The following is a 17063-nucleotide window of genomic DNA, read 5'->3' as shown; positions in this document are numbered from 1 at the left end:
GCGGGCGTGCTGGAGCCTATCCCAGCCATCATCGGGCAGTAGGCGGGGGACACCCTGAACCAGTTGCCAGCCAATCGCAGGGCACACAGAGACAAACAACCATTCGCACACGCACTCACACCTAGGGACAATTTGGAGTGATCAATCGGCCTACCAAGCATGTTTTTGGGATGTGGGAGGAAACCGGAGTGCCCGGAGAAAACCCACGCGGGCTCGGGGAGAACATGCAAACTCCGCACAGGGAGGGCCGGAGGTGGAATCGAACATTCATCCATTCATTCATTCATTCATTCATTCATTCATTCATTCATTCATTCATTCATTCATTCATTCATTCATTCATTCATTCATTCATTCATTCATTCATTCTCAATGAGCTGCAGACTCTCCATGCGTACTAGTTTTGTCTTTTGTTTTGATAGTCCCTATTTGGTCAGTCTAACATCCTTTTGAGATCGACGGGTACATCTCAATTTTCTTATTGGGCTGTGGGTCAATTATCATTCAGCATTATGAACTGTGCATAGCATTATGAATAATAACTTCTCGTCTCTCAATGTGGGGAGACATGATGTACGAATAACAAGGACTGTAAAATAAAGAATAAACCTGAACATAAATTGATACAGTTTTACATATATAGCAGGCATATGCAGGACGGATCAATGCTCATACTGTTTACATATCAGTAAACATTGGAGAAATAATTGCGAGACATCTATAGACCAGCATATACAGAACTGACTTTGTGATCCTCTCCAGCAGGTGGCAATAGCACTACAGCGTCAGAATTTCTATTTGCAGGCAGTCAACTTCATCTCTGGTCCAGGGTTAACATGAACGAAGAGGCATTAGTTCAAGAATGAATTTGTTATTGCCAAATTGGATATAGACTGAACAAAGTCAGCAAGTGAAAATGGAAAACAATTAGCAGAAAAGACTATTTATGCTAAAGATTTGAAACATGTGAGTGCCTTGTTTTGTAAAAATTAATAGCACCCTGCACAAGAAGGAGCTTTTTTTTATTTGATTTTTTTACGACTCAATACAATGTGCCAGCGCCGTATGCTAATCCCAAAAAGACTAGCGAAGGTGCTTCTTCATGCATTAGTGCAGTTATCTGATTCAAAATGCCACGTGCTTTGTGTCACAATTGACAGATTTCCCCCACACACAGTGAGAGGACTAAGCCTTCAGAAGGCGATTTGTTTTATTGTTATTTTATTATTTCCCCACTTTTTTCAATTACCTCTCGCTTGATGCAGAGGCCTATCTCCTATACACAGTGTGCAAAGACGGAAGAAAAGTGGCATTGGAAAGTGGGGAAGGAAGAATAAGAAAGAATTGGCTCCCGCTGACAACAAAACAGATACAGCTCACCTTTAACTTCACAACAGTCCTGTGAATCAAAGTAAATACCAAAGGCTTCAAATACAACACAGTAATGGCAATTCACTGTTTCCAATGGCCATGAATTACATTGTTGTATTCTCGAGATTTACAGCTATACTAAAAAGCACTAAAGGCACATCAAATATATGGTGGATTTTTTTTTACCCTTATGTTAAGTTTTAGGCTGTCCAATGTGCAAGTCTACTACAGTTCTCGTTATTTACATATTTTAATATTTCACAAACACGTCACGCCAGACTACACAATGCTACACAAATAAACTTTCAGATTCACTTACAAAATATGCGAACTCTTGCACACCAACATTGACATATTTGAGTCCTGTGCACTTAACATTACTTTGTGGTATGCTCTTGTAGATCAGACTGGCCAATCCAACAAAACCACACCATTATTTCTTTGTTTATAATGTCTTAGTAATAAACACCTAAAAGTTTTCAGTATTACACAAAAATAGCTATTATAAAAAAAATAAAAAAAATCTAAAAAATAAAGCCCAGCTAGATACACAAGATGGGAGGCGACAAGTCCTTATAAAATTCCCGTGAAGACGGATCTTGAGGGTCCATCTATTTATTGGGCCACTAATCTCATTGGATTGCACTACTACGAATTGTTTTCTTTGTCAATAACTAATGAATCCGATATTAGTTGTGCTTTAGTTGTGAGTGTACATTCATTTACAAATATTATATTCTAGTAATTAATACAAGAACAGAACAGTATTCTTTGTATTGATTTGCATCAATGGCCAAGGTGAGAAAACATAAAATGTGTTCTCAGAGAAAATCGCAGAAGCTACTGATAGCCATTCATGTGCTCACGTCTTTTTTTTTATACTTGTTCTTCCTACTCGAGACCCCGTCGTCTGCTTTTAAAAATAAGCCACCCACCCACATCGATGGAGGAATTAACATATTTTCAACTTGCTGGGAGCGCCGTTGATGAAACTTAACACCAATCTTCAGCTCTAGTCATTTACCCTGTAGAATTAAGACAGCACCCAAGGTCACCAGAAGATTCTAATTATAATCTGCCCAAAGGCTTCCACGGCGAAGAAGACGTTTGCCTATCAGTGAATATTTAAAAAGAGAGAAAAGATGCTCCTCTCGTGCTTGTCAAAGTAAACTGGCCTCTCTTATTTAACGATTTTAAAATGTCACACAGGAAACATGGCATGCCTTTATTCATTTTGCATCCACTGAGATTAGCTCTTCTGGGTACAAACATTTTTTTCACTGTCTCGTGAAGAAAAAAAAAATGTTATGTTGGAAATTAAAGTTAAAGAAGTCAGCTCGCACTAAAACTGCATGAATGTGTAATTAGGTTAAAATCCCTTTTGCGCCGTATTCTGTCAGACAGAATCATTGTTATTTTTCTTACTAAACACATTGATGTTCTTGTCTTTCCTCCCACTTTCTTTCTCTCTGTCCATGTGTCATTATTTCTAAAGCTTCCACAGGGTTTTTATCTCTTAAGTTCTTTCATGATTTACTCAAGGCTAGAAGTAAGTATGATTGGTAGCTGACTTTTAGCTACCAATCATACTCGCTTTTAGCCCTGAGTAAATCATGGCAAGGATGGCCAAAACGCCACTCTTGGATTGCCTTGGTGTAGCAGAATAAAGTCAAGCAACGAAGGCATTAATGGCATTTTGATAAACTATGTGAGCATTTATTCAGAATGCTTGATATTGTGCTGAAGGTCCATGTCCTCGTACTGTTTTTGTTGTCTATAGGTAAACTAGTCAAACACAAAGAAGTCTCTTAGAAGTATAAAAGGATTTATTTTTACATTGACGTCTACGTATTTATATGGAAGCCCTTTGCTGAGAAAGAAAGTTAGCCAAGAGATGTATGACGTTAACGGGGATGGGGTTAAATTAGGAAGTAGAAGCCTACCAAAATAAAATGAAATATTAAATATTAATATTGAATATTTTGCTTTGGATTACAGTTTTGCTCAAACTTTAAATTGGAGACGTTGGAGCCGTTCAAACTTCATGTATAGAGCCATCAATAAATACTTGTCGTCACATTATCTTTATACAAATCAGCTCTCAGTGTGACAGCTGCTTCCTGTTTGTAAAGTGTGCAAATGAGACCACGCAAAACAAAAAGCAAAGTATCAGGAGCATTGTCTGGCTTTGTCTAGCTTGCTGTGATTTTTCTTCATGAAAACGCCTTCTTCATTGTCTCTTGACATTTCGGCAAATATGACAGCGGCGTTTATAGAGCAGACGTACAAAGAGCTGCAAGAGGGCCCAAAGAGCATTTGTTCAATGCTTGAAGAGATTTGTGTCATGTGCAATATAATATTCTGTAATGTCTTGCTTTCACTGTGATATGGACAACGATTCCCACAGATGCGACACAGACTCTTGTCTTGCCAAAAAAGGAGATCTGCAAAAGTCTCCATATTTTCTGTAGGTGTAATGGCCAGTAGTCCAAATGCTATAACTAGTTTGGAGGCGTTGAATGAGTAATTAAGTGCTGTGATGACCGTTCACAAGCAGAAAAGGGACTCCATTAGCATTCAGAGGTTATTCATCACCAATGCTATTCATTTGACATTTTCAAGTTGTGAATTTTGACAATTCAAAATATCTGCAGTAAAAAGGTCAAAGAGGGAGCCTTGTTCTGACATGACATTTTCCGACTTGCGGGAAGAGGAAAAAACAATTGCAACCTTTTAAACGTTAATACGAGTTGTTTTTCAGCGCCTCGCCGGTGAGGAACTGATCCACTTGATTACCTCACACAATCTCACTCAAAATTATATTTGTTTGTGAATTCAGCAGGTGAAATTTTAGTAGATAAATCAGTAGTCCATCATTAATCTATGTTAATGCAGTAGTAAAGTCCTGATTACAGTGACTATTTGTATGGAAAACACTTCTAGGGCATGACTATAAAACAATCAACTGAAGACCAGAGGTGGGAATTCCATTGCAGGGATGGAACTGTCTGTCCCTCCGTCCCGGACGAACGGACAGTTTGCGGACGAAGGATGAAAAAAGAACGGACTGAGGTCTGGCCATGTAATCAATCCCATCCAGGTCAATTGCTGATTAACCACTCAGCCCGTCCGACGGAGTGTTTTGGCGCGCTAACATGGAAGTCTGCCATGGATGTTGGTTTCCGTTTCCGATGAAACATGCTTGTATAATCCACCAATACACTATGTTATAGTTTTTTTACAGACCAAATTTGAATGTTAAATGGGAAGTGGGTTACACTGCCAGTAAATTAAGTGGATTTCAATAGAAAATTAGCCAGCTAATGAGCTTTAAATGTACATTATTACAAATTATGAAGCCTCTGTCATTGACCTCTCTCCCATGCTGTAACACAATGGGAAAAATGAAACGTTTTTTCCTTAGAAAACGTCTGCTCAGCTTTAGGATGCCTGGTGATGGCTGCGGGATATTATTTTTTACGACACTGATAGTTCTGTCACCAATATGGATTTGATTCTACCCTTGGCTGTAATGCAGAGTGGGATCCTGGTTAAAGTGATTCATTTTCAAATTAAAACTTTTTGACGTTGTTGTGGGTGTTGTGACAGCTTGTGTGCAGCCGTGTTGTGTATGCAGAGTGCGGATGCGTGTGAGGGAGGACTGAATAAGAACGAACAGAACTTTTAAGTCGAGTCCAAGAAGCAACAGCAAAAAGAGTGTGAAGTAAACTAGGACTGCAGTGTGATCCCTTTCTCCCTGTAGTGTGTGTGTTGTTGAGTCGCTTGACTTCCCCTGTTGATGACGTGCCGCGACTGCGAATCCATGGCCTACTCTGGCATAGGAGAAACTCCCCTGCGTCCACCGGCTGCGCTTCGACTGGGGTTTGGTGGGAAGCAGGAAGGGATCATGAATGAGAAACTTTGCAAAGCTCTTTGGAAGCCACCGTATGGTGGAGAATCTCTGATATATGCACTCCACCGTTTTAATCAATTTGGCTTTCTCATCTGTTGTATTATTTTTTTGGGGGAGACAGAGACTGATGGACGGAGGGACAGACCGGTGACGGAAACCCTTTTAAAATGATGAGGACTAGGACTAGATTATGAATAGGGATAGCACCCCCTAGGTCAGGGACAGAGGATGGACTAGCAGAATTTTGGAGTGCCTTCTTGTAACTGTCCGCAGTTTGTAACTTCAGAATGTTGTACTAGGTTAAACTTTACTATGAATAGCACTAATGTTATCAGTCAAATGAAAAACTGTGGTGCATATGGTGGGAACTGAGCGTGCTGTTTTAAATCTAGCACCTCTTTGATATGTTCCAGTACACGAAGTACATTTTGACCTCTTGAATCTTAAGTTAAAGATTGAGCCAATCCGTACCAATTTTCACATATAATGTCTTACTAACAGGGGTGTCGGTACACAAATCAATGCTATGGGCTTTTATTTTTTACTCCCTTTGGCTTTCTTGATCCACACTAGGATCGATAGAGGTGGGCCGGTCACCATCATTAGCTCAACCAATATGGTTGCTTTATGAACGTTGTCAGGCCAGGGGTAATAATGTGCCATTCGTTTATGACACCATATAAGTTTAATGCTGTGCCTTGGCAGTAAATATCCATAGTATTTAAAGCAAGCTATAGTTTAATGGCTGCCACAGGTCGCCAATGTTGCGCTTTTAGCCAACGGACTGTCAGGCAAGGAGTGTAATGAACTGAGGTGGCTTTTTGAGGAAAGAATGAGGATGGTGGAACTGGACTTGGCCATATACTGGATCGTGCTTTTAGATCTTTTGAGTGAACCGATTCCAAAGATTCAGTTAACTAAGATTGGAATGCACATCACTAGAACAAAAGAGTGCAGACGGCGAGGGGTTGCCAGGTTGAAATAGCCGCCTGGTTAGTGATACGGGCTCTTGCTTGATGAGAACTTGGTTCGATCCCGGGTGTGAGCATACAGCTAAATTAGCTTTTAGATCTTTTGAGTGAACCGATTCTAAAGATTCAGTTCACGTAAAAGGACTAGAATGCACATCACTAGTACAAAACAGTGCAGACGGCCAAGAGTTGCCAAGTCAAAATACCTGACTGGTTAGTGACACGGGCTCTTGCTTGGTAAGCACTTGGTTCGATCCCAGGTGTGAGCATATATCTAAATGTGCTTAAAGATCTTTTTCAACCTTTTATTCAAACACATTCGGTATAATAACACCATCAACTACAATCCAACAAATACAAAATTAAAACATCAATGTCGGCATAACGTGTGTCGGCTGTCATAGCAGTAACGCTGTCTGTCACTCACTTGTGAATCTTCGCGAACGAACCTGAAAATGGCGGTGTACCTAATAGAGTGTCCGAATGACGTCACATATGTGCTACATATGTTGCTACTCAACATTCTGTTTACATTCACTTCTGCCTTTATACTGTTTAGAAATAATGTGCAGTTGCCACCTACACTTCAGCACTCATTCTGCGCAGTCTCATTGCCTGATGTAAATATGAGCATTATAATAATAATGATAATAATAATGATAACCATGTATAGTTTTTTAATGTTTGGGTGTAATTACTATTCATTATTATTATTATTAATGAATTTCCTGTACTACATTGGACGACACCCGCATATACTCACAGGGACTGCAGATACACCAATTCTTGGATTAGAACAAAAAGTCATGGATTATTTAACAAAAAAAAAAAAAAATCATCAATGTGCAGGTTGTACCACACCTCATGCCCGAAGTCAACAATGGTCCATCTTAACCACAACCCTAATAAGTAGTAACTCTCTGCTGCTGATGCTAATACTCCACCAACACTCACTAACACCATACAAGCGCGAAGCTTAATGAGGCATGCAAAGTAATTAGTGCGGACAAAAGCCTCCATCAACTCACATTGCCTTCATCTTCTTTCTGCACATATTGTTTCTCATCTATTTCCCCTCCGTTCTCATCTTTTCATACCCTTTCATCCCATTCCTCTTATCAAGCGTGCTTGCCTTGGTGCCAAAAGGATAAAGCTTATTTAAAGTTAAGAAGACAGGAGAATTTTCATGAGACGCAAACAAAAAAAGACAGGGTGACTAAGGAGAAAGATGGATGGACAATCTCACAAGTGACAGACAGCTTCTAAGTTAACAAGCAGAGATTAACCAGAGGAGAAGAAGTGGGAGAGGTGAAAACTGAGATGTGATGAAACTTGAAGCAATTTCCCTCCCCAGCAGGGTAAAATGCGATAGCCGCCTTCTGTCTGATTGATGCCAACCCGTGTTTTTGTCTTTTGGCCCAAAACAAGCTTGCTGTTCATCAGCGCCGAGCAGCCCAGGCAAGACAAATCGATTAATGGAAGAAAGATTTATAGAAAGATCGCAACTTTCAAGAGCTTTTGCATTAACTTTTCACCCTGATGCAGGGATCTTGTTAGTGCTGGCGAGGCCCTCCTTTAGCTCTTTGCATTCTCAATGTAGTCTGTGTGCAAAATGGACTGCTGCCAGATGCTGGATTAAATGACACAAGCATCCATCTTTTTCTACAACGCTCATGATGTTAAGAGTTAGAACGGGAGAGACCATTAGGAAAAAAGGCAAGCATCAAAGGATTGACTATGTGTGATAGCTTTTTGGTTTGTTTACTTTTATTTATTTATTTATTATTATTGCAGCATTCATGTCTAAAAAGTGAAATGAGATTAAGAACATGATGAGGAAAAAACTAATCTCAGGACTCACCTCAGATTCAAAACAGTAAGACAACAGCTTCACAGCATGCATTGTCCAATGTTAGCAAAGGTAAGGTAGTGTTTTGTTGTCCACAGCGGTTATCTTTTCAGTTTTTTTTACACTTCAAAGATGCAAACAGATTAGGATACAGGGTCTTTTTTGTATTTATTTATCTAGTTTACTTTTTATTCTTGTACATTTTTTCATGATGGTAACTGGAACACTTTTTTCATTGAAATATTTATATTTACATAATTGAAATATTTATTTTTTCTATCTGGAAATGTGTTCAAAACCCAAAGTTTTCTTTTTTTAAATCATTATTTCTTATCCAGTCATTCAAAATTGAATGACCTTGTAAAAAAATACAAGCAAGACAACACAAGCCTTTCACCAAAAAGATCAATTATTTTCTTTTTGACAGCTACGATTTATTTTGTCCTCCACAGTTTATCACCAACACCCCTTGTTTTTATTTTGTGAATATAGCGTGTTTATATTAAAGGCATCTCAAGGCAGCGGGAAATGGCTGAAGTGGAGGAAAAATTTTGTTGACACTTCTGTTGTCTGCTCAGACGCTGTAACAAGATGATGAGCTCACAGAGCTGGTTAGTCATGCGCATGGGAGGTCACGAGCATGAGGAAGGTGGGATGAAGGTGTGGAAAGTGCTGGGAGTCAAAACTGGTCTAAAGCTGCGATCCATATTAAGATGATGGACTGACCTTATGCAAGACTCAATCTTGCTTCCATCCACCATGCCTCTTAATGAATTCTTTTGGAGGATATAAGTTTTATTTCATCTGGTGATGCTCCACTCACCCTCCCATCTTAAATAAAGACTGCGCTGTTTCTGCCGAGGACTTTCCTGAAATATCCACCAATTCTATATAATTAATACGACCCGTTTTTATTTTTATTTTAGGTTTGCCTTCAAAATGTAATTAATCTTGAGACTTTTACGAGGAAGAAACATTTTGTTCTCCCCACTTTTTCACACTAACAGGAAATATTATTTTATGCTTTAAGTTAAATTGCCTCCAGAAGAATCGAAATTACTTTATTTTCTTCCATATTCACTTCGTATAGCTGTACCTAATATGTTTTATTGATGTTTTTGGCAAATTCTGAACAAAAAGAAAATACCATATCATGTCAAAGGTCACATGAGCATGTACCGGACAGGGTTTTACTTCTTCAGCCGTGTTTTGACAAAACACCATTTGTCAATAAATCATTCTGTCCATGCACCTTTGTCTTCCCAGCGCTTTAATATCCCAAAGTGCTATTACAGTGCAGACACGGCTGTCTCTGACTCACTGTATGAAAGGACATCGCCTGACATCTTGTGTGTGTTTGGGTTGTGTTAGCACGGTAAAGGACACGAGTCAGTGAACAAGGTCTGACCACTGAACCGTACAGTCGGAGAGGACGACCGTGGGGGCTTTGCATGGAGCATAAGAACTTGAGAAGCAGGGGTTCAGGGAGTCATCAACTCAATATACTCTAATTAATATATGGACATCTTAAGGCAGGGGTCACCAACACGGTGCCCGCGGGCACCAGGTCGCCCGTGATGACCACATGAGTCGCCCGCAGGACTGTTCCAAAATTAGCTAAAATAGCAGCACTTGTCAGTGAGCTGCATCTATTTATTTTACAGTCAAACCTCGGTTTTCGAACGTCCTGGTTCATGAACAAATCGGAATTCGAACAAAAAAATCGAAATTTTTTTGCTTCGGTTGTCCAACAGAATTCGGAGGTCGAACCTCGCGAAAGGAGCCGGGAGGACCTGAGAAAACGCGACCGCGCGGCCCGGATGCCGACTGACTCCGTTGTTATTGTATTTTCGTTACTTTGAGGATTGTATTAACCCCTAATAATGCCTCCAAAGAAAGCAAGTGGGAGCAGTAAAGCCATCCTAAAACACAAAGACGCTCTTGCGACAGTGAGCGCCCGGCGCGCTACGGTTGCGCGATCGGACCAAATTAAGCTGCGCACTGAGGTCCACTTAAATTTTGGAAAGTACATCAGGACTTTAAAAATATTTTCTAGATTCTAGCGGCAGCTCTGTCACAATAATGCGACCATCGCGGTGCAGTTGCGCGGTGGGCGACGCGCTACGGTTGCGCGTTCGACGGTGCGCTGCAGTTGCGCGATCGGACAAATATGGGCAAATGAAAAAATGCTTAAAATAGGCGGTTTTTTTTTTTTTGTCTTGAAATGGATTTAAAAAAATTCTATTATTTGTAATGGGAAAAATAGATTCGGAATTCGACCGATTCGCTTCTTGAACCGCCTTCTGAAACGGATTGTGGTCAAAAAACAAGGTTTGACTGTATTTTTGCTATTCTTGTTAAAATCACACTGCAAATTCTGTTATTTCAGAAGTGTATGTCAAACTGGTAGCCCTTTGCCTTAATCAGTACCCAGGAAGTAGCTCTCAGTTTCCGAAAGGTTGGTGACCCCTGTCTTAAGGTATAATTATTGGAGGGATGAAACGAGAGGCTGTGACTTGCAATCCAGTAAACGTCTACAAAACATATTGCTTGTATTGAGGTGGACTGGTTAGCAGGGGATGTCACCAGAGATATACTATCAGTTCTGGGGATTAAAAATAGTATTTTCTAGGGCTCCTGTCAGTCATGGGCATGTAAAATTGTCAGCACTTTTTTCCCCTTAACAGCTCCCTTGATGGTGAACACTTCTCGTTTGAATGCAGGCTTTTCTGTGTGGAATTTTTACTTAGATATTTTTATCCCTCTTTCTCACTCTGCCATAGTCCAAAAAGATTTAAGATGAGAAGTCAAGACAGCAAGTGGAGTTTCATGTTTCGGTCTGAGTTCACTGACAAAAACAGGGAAGCCATTCCCAAAATGAAAGCTGTAAAAAAGGCTGTTGCCAAAGAGCAACGTCATATGGTGGCACTTGTTTTAGTCGCTTTGAGGCGACAAACAGTAAAAAGACCAAAACTCTCAGACGACTGTACAACATTTCTTCTCCTGGCAAATAGCCGTGCTGTAATAACTGAAATTACATTTACATTCAACCCCAAAAGATAATGTTGTCAATTAATTGGCAAAGATACACTATATAATTATTGGTAGTTTTGTAAATGCAAAATGTAGTCCAAGTCAGCTTTTGTTTTTTAAAAAGCATTTTCGTTTTCATGTTATTGAAAATGTATTTTTTCCAATTTTAGTTTAGTTTTATTTTGGAAATATTCCTTTGGTAAAATAGCCTTGCTCTGAGTTCAAATCACAGCTTTTCAGATTTCTATTCCTGTTTTACTGTTGGAAACGAACAGTAAACAACTTCATGCTCATGTTTGTGTGAAAGAAAGATGAAAACACTGAGCTCTTGGCAAGGCGAAAACAATTTAGTCTTTTTTGACATAAAGTCTTTTCCTCTGGAGAAGGTTATCTTTCGGATCTGTGCACCGGACCCAGACAGTGGTGCGTAGATGTTTTCCCCGCCTGCTGCTGATTGAGCAAAGTGAAGACAACAAGCTGTACGCTGCTGTCAGCATACACCCACCGGAGGCTCGGTTCGCAGCTAATGATGAACGTGTGACTGCTGTATTGGAACAAACATGTCTGTGCTTCGTGTTAGAGAACTTTCAGTCGAACTAAAAATTAAAATCCCCCTAAATTCAATGTCATAATTTCACTGCGAAAATGTACGTTAGCATTTACCTACATGTTTCATGCAAATAATAAATTGTATTGAAACATTTGGCAAGATTCTGAAGGCAGAAGTGGGTAGTAAAGAGCTCAATTTGCTCAGTTACATTTAATACATTTAAGTATTTTTTGTATCATTTGTACTTCTCAGAGTAGTTTTAATGGAATATAGATTTGATATCAAAGTGCTCTAAAACAGGCCTCAACCTATACAGAAATGTTAAGTACATTATCACCAATATGTGTTCTTCTCAGAGTGTAGGCGTGAAAAAGGAAACTACTAGATGACCCCTGTCTTTTTTTTTTTTGCCCCGCTCTTCTTCTCAGTGCTGTTGACAGTTCACTGTCAGGACTGTTGATAAAACAAGCTGTTTCCTACAAACAAGCTTCAAAAGTGACACCGAAACAAGTTAATGATGAGCAGTAAAGGCGGATTCCCGCTTATTAAATCTAAGGCTGGTCTAAGGTGCAGTGAGCCCTTTTTTTATTTCTTATTTCTAAGCCTGAAATTCTTTAATGGAAGGCAATGGGTGTTCATTTTCAGTTGATTATGATGTATATCCTCAAGGCAATAATAGAGTTTGCCTCATTAATCAAAGTCAATACATCCTTGAAAGTAAACATGATGTCAGTGTAAAGGAGCAAGCAAAGATAAATTAGGCTTGAAATGTGTAACGAGACATAAACAACATTTTATGAAATATCTTGTGGAAGTGGTTAAAGGTTATGGAGTTCCACAAACTTTTCTCTCCAAAGGCCGAATACTGGTCTATGTAGGATATAATGTTCTCTTTTTCCCTGGGGGAGCCCAAAATGATTCATGAATACAATTTGATCATTCAAAACGTTATTTGTTTAAATTGCATACTCAGCTATGCCAATGTTTTGTAAATGACTACCTGAATAAAGCTGGCTGAATAAAATTTTACGTTATGACCGTACCCAAGGCAGTATTATTCATGATTTATTTATTTATTTATTTACAATCTTACTGGATTACGGACTGGAAAGACAAACAAATCAAAGGCCGCACATGTTGTGCCTTGAGGCATGCCAAAGATGAATGATAGTGGTGAGCTGAAGATCTGAAAAAGGAAAAAAAAAATCCCACATGGGCAGACAAAAAGAAAAAATACAGTGCACAACCTTTTCCCTTTATAGGCCAGCTTCAGATCAACGGAGACCCAGGAAATTAAAGAAACAAATCACATATCCGCAGCTGCTCTGTTCAACTACAACTCATGAATCAGTTAGAGACACCAAGATGCTGCTAAACAAATGATGGCAACTTCAGGGCCTCACAGTGCTTGTTCTGTTTCCGCACACAAACAGCAATACTGGCGACCCTATTTCGTATTTAAAAAAACCTGCCCCTTCATAGGGGTTTAACTAATTGATCTCCCTGTAGATCTAGGTTCTATTTGTCATAGTTTATCTCAAATTTGTGGGACCATTTGCTTTGGAAAAGGCTTCTGAAAGAAATTCTGATTTTAAATGAGACAAGTCTAGCAACGAAGTGTTCAACACTGTCAAAAAAGGACTGAATACCTTACTTCCATTTCCAACATCACATTTTTGTAAAGTGGGATTTTATGTAAAGATCTGGAGTGGACTGCACAAGGCACTTTGGATTGCATTGTTTCCAATTGCTGCAAGATGTGAACGGCTTATTGAAAAAACACACAAAATAAAACCCCCACCAATTCCCATTACCATTGTGTCAAAATATGGGGGGGGGGGGGGGGGGGGAAGCAAAGGCAAATTCCTCCTCTTTAAACAGCTGCATGCACAATAACAGCTGTGGGTAGCCAATTTTGAACCGCAAGTCATGTGTCATTGGGTGGAATGGAATTAAACTAACGCATATTACAGAAATAAAACCATTGTGGTATTTGTTGATAGTACTTTAATTTTAATTCAAGCCACAGGGAGCATTTTTTCTGCAAGAGTCAGCTGTTTGACCTATGAGGAAATCACAAATCCATTTAGCTGACTTGAAAATCAAACACTGAAAGTTTTAGCGCCCAATATCTGCAAATAGTATGTTTTGAATGTAGCTCAACAGTATCAACACATCTTGGTGGATTGTTAAATTAAAAGTATGATGGCATAGTACCTAAAGAACCCCAGTATAACCGTAGTGGCAGTCAGACAAAAATTAGCTATGGAACAGAATTTCATTTGTCAAACTCTTTCCCTAGACGGAGGGGACGTCAGAGAGTGGCCAATGGTGGCCAAGGCCTTGCAGACACTACAACGGCTGTCTGATGTCACGAAGCCCCCTACCGGGTCCAGATGGTGTTCTGGTCCCTCGACTGCTCCTGGGTAAAAAAACAATCCTGGTTGGTTGGGGTGTGTGATGGTGATGGTTCGGTGGGCTGGGAAGTGGTGTCTCAAGGGGTTAAATGAGGCCTGACCACAAAGCACCCGAGTGGTGTGCCAGATAGGGACGGCTCCTGAGCCCCCTGCATCATATTGGTGCTGGGATTTCAGATGCTCCTTCTGTGTCCTGGGGGTTGGCCGAGTTTGAATGTAGCACAAACCAGTCTATTGCTTAAAGCAGGGTGAAGGCAAGTGTGGTCCGATGGAGCCGCTGTCTGACCTGTTTTGTAAGTTTCCCACGCCAGCCAGTTGCAGGGTACATATAGAGACAAACAACCAATCACACCCACACGCATACCGACACTCAGCGGCAATCGATTCCACGCTGCCCGCACACAAGTCAGCCGAATGTACCCACTGGCGACTGTTTCCATCAGTTGTAGTGAGATGGGCATCTGTTAGTGACGGAGTGAGAGGTTAGTCGGCACTTGACCCAGGTCAAGACGATTACATGGATGGATTTAAAAGCGTTTTTATGTCTAGGGATGGGAGTTGAGAAACAGTTCTTGTTGAGGACCTGTTCCCACATTTCCAATTCCTTGGAATTATTTGCTATTTTTTCTAACAATTCCCTTCACGATTCCAGTCAGCACAAATTATGTCACTACGCACGTTACGTTACGCACACTACGCAACATGCTCGTGGCGTAAATTAAGAGTGCAGCCAGAAACAATGATGGCATATGTGAGGCTGAAGTGCTCTGAAGTTTAGCTACATTTCACTAAGAAGGACGAAGATAGACACTCTACCGCTAGGCCACTGAGCTGGTCCACCTCAAAACCCTAACCATTGTTCCATCCTACTACGTATATAATTGCCCATGCATTTGATTACTATAATTTTTATGGTAGCCATTTTGAACATAAGCCAAAAAACGGCTGTGTTAAGGTCTCCCGGGCCACATAAAATTAATGGGGGAGCCAAAGAGGGCCCATGGACCTTGAGTGTAACATCTGTGACCAAGAGGTTGCATTGTATCATATCAGAAAAATAACTTGTGTTCACCAAATAAAAAAAATCTGCAAGTCCTGTACTGCTCTGCTGACTGTGACCCCCTGATGTGGTGGCATATGTTAATAAAATTCAATGCAGAACTCGTCCTGCATCCTAATTTGCTTACATGTCAAAATTAATTTTGTTTATTACTGAGAATTCCATGAGCCTACGCTGCAGCATCCACTTGACATGTGCCTGTGTGTGTCTTGGTTTGTGTATGGGCATGAATATTGCTCAGCCCTGCTTAAGCACGGACACTGTGTGCATGGATGTAACTGACAGCCTCATATACCAATCTCCATATTCATTGTTCTCATTTAAATACAGTGCTTATTGGGCGATGGTGGTGATTATTACCTGTTGTGCATCGTGAAGGGCATGTGCTCCCTCTGGGCCTTTTTTTTTTTTGTTTGTTAGAGAATCCTGAGTATTGCTCACTGGGGACTGGTGAGACATGACAGCAGCATGGCAGTTCCTCTCCACAGCAGAAGAGGTTCTCCATTATCAAGCCATTTCCTATCATGCAGGAAATGCAACAGCTGTTATGTATATCTTCTGAAGGAACTTATGCAAATTGTTAATTATCTTGTGGAAAGATGTGAAATGTTTAAAAGATTGATAGAAAAGATCAACTGATACAGATACATCAATGTGTGTGTCTGCCCCCCCCACCCAAGATCCCAGTGGAAAGAAACCCGTTTAAAGTTGACAAGACACACATGCTGGATTCACAGCTATTCTTGTCGCATTTAGGATTGCCTGACTGATCATGTGACTCTGTATCCGTCCGTCCGTCCGTCCGTCCGTCCGTCCGTCCGTCCGTCCGTCCGTCCGTCCGTCCATCCATCCATCCATCCATCCATCCATCCATCCATCCATCCATCATCTAAGCCGCACAAGGGTTGCGGGCGTAATGGAGTCATCGGGCAGTAGGTGGGAGACACCCTGAACTGGTTGCCAGGGCTCACATAGATGAACAACCATTAGCATGCACTTTTTGTTTTTTGTTTTTTGGGATGTGGGAGGAGAAATCCACGCAGGCACAGGAAGAACTTGCAAACTCCACACAGGGCAGACCGGAGCCGGAATCAAACCCGCAACCTCTGAACTAAAAGGCGGATGGAGTAAAATTAGACTTACAAAATCAAAGACAGTTAAAACATTAAAGCATCGTCAAAACAGTAAACAGCATAAAACACGAAATTTTCCTTTTCAGCTTTGTTTTTCCTGCTTTTTCTGCACCTCTCTTTCGAGTTGTACTGACAAATGGGATTCACCAGTTGTCAATTTAATTTTGTGCTCTGCTGGCGGACCCATGCAGTGCCATCTATATATATATATATATATATATATATATATATATGAACTAAATGTGTAAAATGCACCATTCCAGTACAGAAGGTGTAGAATATTAAATACAAGCCTGTGTTAGATAAACAGCAGCGTCAATGTATTATTTAATTGGAACCATTCTGCATGCAATAAGGCTGCTTCAGTTTCCCTGGTAGCCTACTGTATGCAGCTTCCCTATAGTGGTGTTCAAATATAACATTAATGAAACCAAGGGGGTGGAGCGGATTAGCCTCCACGTATTATTGTTATTTCATGATGATGATTATTTTTTGCAGTGGTTTTATTTCCGTGAGTCAAGGAGGATATTCTTGACACTGATGATGACTGAGTGTTAAGGCAGTCTTGCACTGAATATTTCCTCTTATGGGAACAACAGCAATGTTCATGTGGTCATGTGTGGGAGGACTATGCGGGCAACAGCATAAACCTTGATCGTCATCTGGGACTAGCACAATTTTTTTTTTATTTCCTATTGTGAAAGGCATGTGGACCTTTCGGGCAGATAGCGTCAGCTTCCATTTCCACCATAGTCTTCTTGTGAAC

The sequence above is a fragment of the Syngnathus scovelli genome, chromosome 7 (genome assembly GCF_024217435.2).
Source record: "Syngnathus scovelli strain Florida chromosome 7, RoL_Ssco_1.2, whole genome shotgun sequence".
NCBI lineage: Eukaryota > Metazoa > Chordata > Actinopteri > Syngnathiformes > Syngnathidae > Syngnathus > Syngnathus scovelli.
The sequence above is the reverse complement of the archived record's forward strand: the minus strand, read 5'-3'. Positions refer to the sequence as shown.